The sequence below is a fragment of the Sorex fumeus genome, unplaced genomic scaffold, assembly GCF_029834395.1.
Source record: "Sorex fumeus unplaced genomic scaffold, SorFum_2.1 ptg000206l, whole genome shotgun sequence".
In the NCBI taxonomy this organism is placed as follows: domain Eukaryota; kingdom Metazoa; phylum Chordata; class Mammalia; order Eulipotyphla; family Soricidae; genus Sorex; species Sorex fumeus.
The window spans coordinates 463,843-470,021 of record NW_026606263.1 but is presented as its reverse complement, the minus strand read 5'-3'; the positions used below and the strand labels follow the sequence as shown (position 1 = coordinate 470,021).

General features: G+C 37.4%; 1 non-coding gene across 1 annotated transcript; it reads left to right on the top strand.

Moving 5' to 3' along the window:
• The first annotated feature begins 3,597 nt into the window (after nt 1-3,597).
• LOC130017604 (U7 small nuclear RNA) lies at nt 3,598-3,659 on the top strand. The gene has a single exon (XR_008791436.1). It is a non-coding gene; the product is annotated as a U7 small nuclear RNA (small nuclear RNA).
• The last annotated feature ends 2,520 nt before the right edge of the window (nt 3,660-6,179 follow it).

The window sequence follows — 6,179 nt, the reverse complement described above, 5'->3', positions numbered from 1 at the left end:
TCAACACCCAGTAAATTTACGTCGACATAAAGTGAAGCAAGCCTTGACATAGAAAATAATAAAACTGATTATACAAAGCAATCAAGTATTGATCATAAACCACACCATTCTTGTGCACCCTAAGCCATTGTTCCTATTTCACTCCATGATTGGCAGGTGCCCTTGTGAGGGATTGCAAGAAATTAAGTCTATAAATACAGATATCAACTCTTCAAACTAAAAAGTAAACTTCTAAAATAACTAAGTTTTGTGTTTTACTATTAAACACTGTACTACTTTAGCACTGTCGTCCCATTGTCCCACTGTTCATTGATTTGCTCCAGCAGGCACCAGTAACGTCTCCATTGTGAGACTTGTTGTTGCTGTGTTTGGCATATCGAATGCGCCCCAGGGAGCTTGCCAGGCTCTGCCATGTGGGTGGGATACTCTTGGTAGCTTGCTAGTCTCTCTGAGAGGGATGGAGGAATCACACCCGGGTGGGCTGCGTGCAAGGCAAATGCCCTACCCACTGTGCTATTGCTCCAGCCCTCCATTTTACTATACATTTTATTCATATTTTCCTCTAATAAACTAAAACTCATAGCTGAACAATAGGTCAACACAACTGAAAAAGTGACTTTCTCCTGCACACCCACTCTATAATTCTTCTTGAGCACTGGTTCAAATTTTGAAAGAATTTAATTTTTGCTGCATAATTCATCCACTACTAAACTAATCAATGACCACTCAGCTACAGAGCGAAGAAGGGACTTTCAATTCATGTGGCTGATCTATTTTAGATCCCAGTTGAATTCAGTGCATTGTCGACTTGAGCACTGTTTGAAGAGTTGATGAGCACAGAGCTAAGAGTAGCTTGAGAACACCACTGGATATGAAGATATACAAACACATAGACAGGAATATTGACTACACATAGAATGCTTTCCATTCCTCAATTCCTGAGCATCATTCTGGGTTACCCCAAGGCCCATTCTGGGCTTTTGATTGACTTAGTTTCATGCTCAACTGTTGTAACAGAATACATGAACAGTTGGAGCTACTCCAGCAATTGGAAGTTTTGTGCAATTAAAAAATATCAGTCTGGGGTGGGGGGTGGGGGGTGGGAGGCATACTGGGATCCACGGTGGTGGGAACCGGTCACTGGTGGAGAGATGGGTATTCAAAATAAATAAATAAATAAATTTAAAAAATAAAAATACTTAACATAAAAAATAAAAAATATAAAATAAAAAAAATTAGTCGAACTGGGAGTAGCTGCCCCAGGATCCATGGTTAGAACCCCAGAGGGTTCCCCGAGCCCTGTTCCCCTGAGCAGTCAGGCAAAAGTCTAGAACATTACAGAATATGTCCCCCCAAAAATAAATAAACACAAAACATGATATCTGAATATTAACGCGCAGTAATTTCTGAGCGTTATTTTTTGGTGGTCTTGGTTGGGGGTCAGGGTTGGAGTACTGTACTGGTGGGTGTTTACATGGAAATCCTTGTGAATTTTATTCCCTTAGTGAAAATGTAAACATTTTGCCTCCATAGGCTATGTGTTCAGCCCCTCCCTCTCAATCTATCTGGTACGTGGTGAGCCCCCAATGTCCTGCTAGCAACCAAGCAGATGTCCTGCTAGAAATCCAAGACCAGAAACGGAAACAAAAATTGAACTTTCTCTACCAAAAAAAAAAAAAAAAGAAAGTCTGGATAGCAAAGAGGATATGTGGAGAGAGATTGACACTGGTGGTTGGATGCATGCTGCAAAATTGTATGTCTAAGACTCAACTAAGAATAACTTTGTAGGGGCTGGAGCGATAGCACAGTGGGTAGGGCATTTGCCTTGCACTCTCCAACTGAGGTTCAATTCCTAGTATCCCATATGGTCCCCTGAACACGGCCAGGAGTGATTCCTGAGTGCAGAGCTAGGAGTAACCTGAGAGCATCGCCAGGCATGACCCAAAAAGAAAAAAACAACCTTGTAATTCATGGTGTTTTAATAAAATTTTTAAAAAAGAAGAGATTGTGCGAACATTTAATAGGTTAACAATACATATAAAAAGCTATAATAATTTCTAAGAGATTAAAGAAGCAAAAATCAATGATAAACAATATTTGAGTCAACATTAGTGTATTGATGGGGGATGGAATTGACTGAAAATTAAAAAATCCTAAATTTTATATTTATTTGGGACAAATACCAAACTACTGATCCGAATTATAATTCGTAAGGTATTTAAGCTCTAGGAAACTTTTAGGTAATGACTAAAAGTTTAAAAATGTCTTATAGTCTCTAAATCAATGGAGAAAAAATGTATATGAGGGAGGAAAATCTCTGTCTAAAAGAATAGGAGTGGGGAAGATGCCAGAATTTATTTTAAAATTAGAGAGGACCTGAGAGATAGTACAGTGGGTAAGGTGCTTGCCTTGCACACAGCCAACCAGAGTTCAATCCCAGGCATCCCGTGTGGTCCCCCAAGTATCACCAGGAGTACTTCCTAAGTGAAAAGCCAGGAGTAACCCCTGAACATTGCTAGGTGTGGCCCCAAAACCAAACAAAGAAATTAGAGTAAGAAAAAACAAATAGCAAAATTGGGTGGCAAAATAAATTCAAATATATGAGGAATCATGATAGATATGTCTTGAATTTAATGTGAAATTGTCAGAGCAGATAAAAACATACAAATTTAAGCTGCATGTGTTTTTTAAGTACAAAAACACATAAAACAATAAGGGGGAAATGTTAGCAATAAATCTAAAGATATATAGTAATATCCACAAGAACGGTCACTGTCACTGTCACTGTCCTCCCGTTGTTCATCGATTTGCTCAAGAGGGCCCAGTAACACTGTGAGACTTGTCACTGTGTTTGGCATATTGAATACGTCACGGGTAGCTTACCAGGCTTTACCATGTGGGAGAGATACTCTCGGTAGTTTGCCGGGCTCTCTGAGAGGGGCGGAGGAATCCAACTCGGGTCCATGTTGGCTGTGTGCAAGGCAAACGCCCTACACACTGTGGTATCGCTCCAGCCCACAAGAACGTCAATGAAAGTTTATTAATACAACACAAAACAGAATTTAAGATAATAAATAGCTCTGTAGCACTGTCCTCCGCTGTTCAACAAATAGTTCGAGCAGTCACCAGTAACAGCTCCATTGTGAGACTTGTTGTTACTGTTTTTTTGCATATTGAATACCTCACTGGTGGCTTGCCAGGCTTTGCCCTGTGAAGATAATAAATACAAAATGAAATTAGTATGATTGCTATATATTATTTAAAATTCAGACTTACCAGAAAGATTTAACAATTCCAACTTAAATGCACCTAATAAAGTAGTTTCAAAATATTTCAAGTATTTAAAATTCTTTTATTAAATCACCGTGAGAAAAACAAAGTTGTCCATGATTGAGTTTCAGTATTACAATGCTCAAACACCTGTCCTTTGACCCGTGTACACTTCTCAACACCAATGTCCTCAATTTTCCTCTTTCCAACCCCACCCCAAGTCTGCCTCTGCCACAGACAGACACTTTTTTTATGTGAAGAACTTAACACCATCGTCTTTGTGGGCAATTCTATCATCACTAATAGGTAAATCAAGAAATTAGTTAAAAGTGTTACAGCTCTTTTAGAATTTGTCTAGCAGTTTTTCTGGTTGCTACTGGAAAGCCCACACTCACCCCCCAAACGAAACGAGTTGTGATACAAAATATTTTAAAAAGCAATAAACTTGTTCGTTTATTTATTTTATTTTTAGAAGCGCCAGGAATCAAATCTGAGTCCTTACACATGCTTTATCACTGAGACATATCCTTGATTCGTAAAATAAGTTCAGTTGTACATACAATACACTGTCCGCCAACAGTGTAGAATGCACATTCTCTCAAGCTCACAGAGAATACTTACAATGACTGGCCAGAACTAATATTAGTACCAACAAATTAAAATAAAAGCTGGTATCATATAGCCTGATTAAACATAGAACATAATTGTTATAGAGATAACACAAATTCCTGAAAGTAAAAAATAAATTTCTATTTACTCATGAGTAAAAGAAACTAAAATGGAAATTTGAGAGTACTTAGTTTCTATTTATTCACTTTTACCAGGAATTGTGGTTTGGGCCACACCCAGCTATGCTCAGATCTTATTCCTGGCTTTATGCTCAGAAATCACTTCTAGTGTGCTAGGATTTGGGAAGAAGGTTATTGGGCCTATCTGATGCCGGGGGAAAACTAGAAACACATGCAAGGCCTAACTTCCTAAAACACCTCTCTGACTCTGAAAGTTAGTTTTTAAAATACTGAATTTCAACATTGGTAAGATAAAGTTTATAAGCTGCTTGAGGGAAATCTATAATTTTGAGTACATACATTTGTTTTTCTAATGTCTGAAAATTCAGCAAGTAATTTATGTAATTAAAGAAAGTAATCAGGAAAAGAAGTAAAATAAACTAAAGTAAAATTTTTCAAAAGGTGATAATAAATGCAAAAGCATAAATTAATGATATAGAAAACAAATAAATAATTGGGATAAACCAAATAAAAAAATTGTTTAACATGAGTAATACATTTCCGACTACTAAAAAATCACTTAATCACTTAACTTCCCGTTAGTCGTCGATTTGCTCGAGCGGGCGCCAGTAACGTCTCCATTTGTCCCTGTTGCGTGCTAGTGTAGCCCAATGGCATCTGTTCGCTCTGGGAACATGAAGGGCCTCAAACCGATCGTTCATGATCTTCAGGAAGAAGTCTGACCATCTGGTAGGTGGGCGGCCACGCGGTCTCTTGACATCCCGTGGAATCCAATCAGTAACAGCTCTAGTCCAACGGTCGTCTTTAAATCTCATTACGTGACCAGCCCATCTGATTTTCGACACCTTGGCAAATGAGACAGCGTCCCTGATCCTTGATCGTCGACGGATGTCAGAACTCCGGATTCGTTCTCTCATTTGAGTGGAACGTGATATTCCAAGCATAGCTCTTTCTATTCTTTCTATTATTCTTTGGGAGACCTGAATGGCGTTCTCATCTTGTTTGCCTAGGGCCCAGGTCTCTGAGGCATATGTTAATGCAGGAAGAACAGTGGAATCAAAGAGATGTGCCCGGAGCCGGAGGTTCTTCGTCCTCTTAGCTATTTCTTCCAACTACTAAAAAAAAATTTGAAAAAAGAAAGCTCCACCGGTTCCCCCAAAGGTACAAATAAAACAAGAATATAAATGAGACATATTGAAATGGTCAATGGTCAACAGAGATTAAAATCTACTAAGGGATATAATGCACAAATGTAAATATTTTTGAAAATTTACGTAAAACATGAAAATTTTTAGAGAATGCATTTATTGTAATTTTTTAAAAGAGAAAGAGGATATCCAAATGATCCTATATAAAGTTGAATTAGTGCCCATACATTTTTCATACAAAAAATAATAATAGGCTCTAGAGGATTTTCAGGTGAGTTTTACCAAATGTTCAAAAACAGATGATTCCAATCTTACATGAATTATTCATTGAATATAAAAAAAGAGCCACTCCCAATTCATTTTATGAAGTGATGACTATGTATATGTAAAATGTTAATGCTTCTCATTTTTTAAAAAAATTGTATGTTTATATGTTTCATTTTTAATTTCTTCCTCTATCTGGAACTGATTATATGTGTATATATACATATATATATATATATATATATATACGTATACATAGATTGATATAGATGTTGATATTGTCTTAGTACCATTTATTTAAGTGGGGGAGATGCAAAGAGATGAGAGAGATGCAAAGAGCCTCAACAATAAAGAAAAGGAGCCCTCATGTGACCGAAAAGACTAGAAAAGGTAGGCGTCAATAAAAAGATGATTCTTTGGGGATGAAAGGGAGTTTATCAAATGAAGAAAATAGGCGAAATAAAACACAGAAGTCTTATTAGTAAAATCATGTTTATAAAGGTACTATCAGTAACATTCAACTGGAAGTATGTTTCTCAAAGGGAAAATATTTCTGGAGGAAAAAATAAATTACAGAGCACACTTATACATTCATTAGGAATCAATCTTTCTTTCCCTTTCCCTTTTTCTGACTTCTCCTTCAGTCTCTCTCTCTCTCTCTATCTCTCTCTCTCTCTCTCTCCCCACCCCCAGCCTCTTTTCCTCTCCCTTTCCTTTCCTTTGCCTTCTGTCTCCTGGTTATTACGAG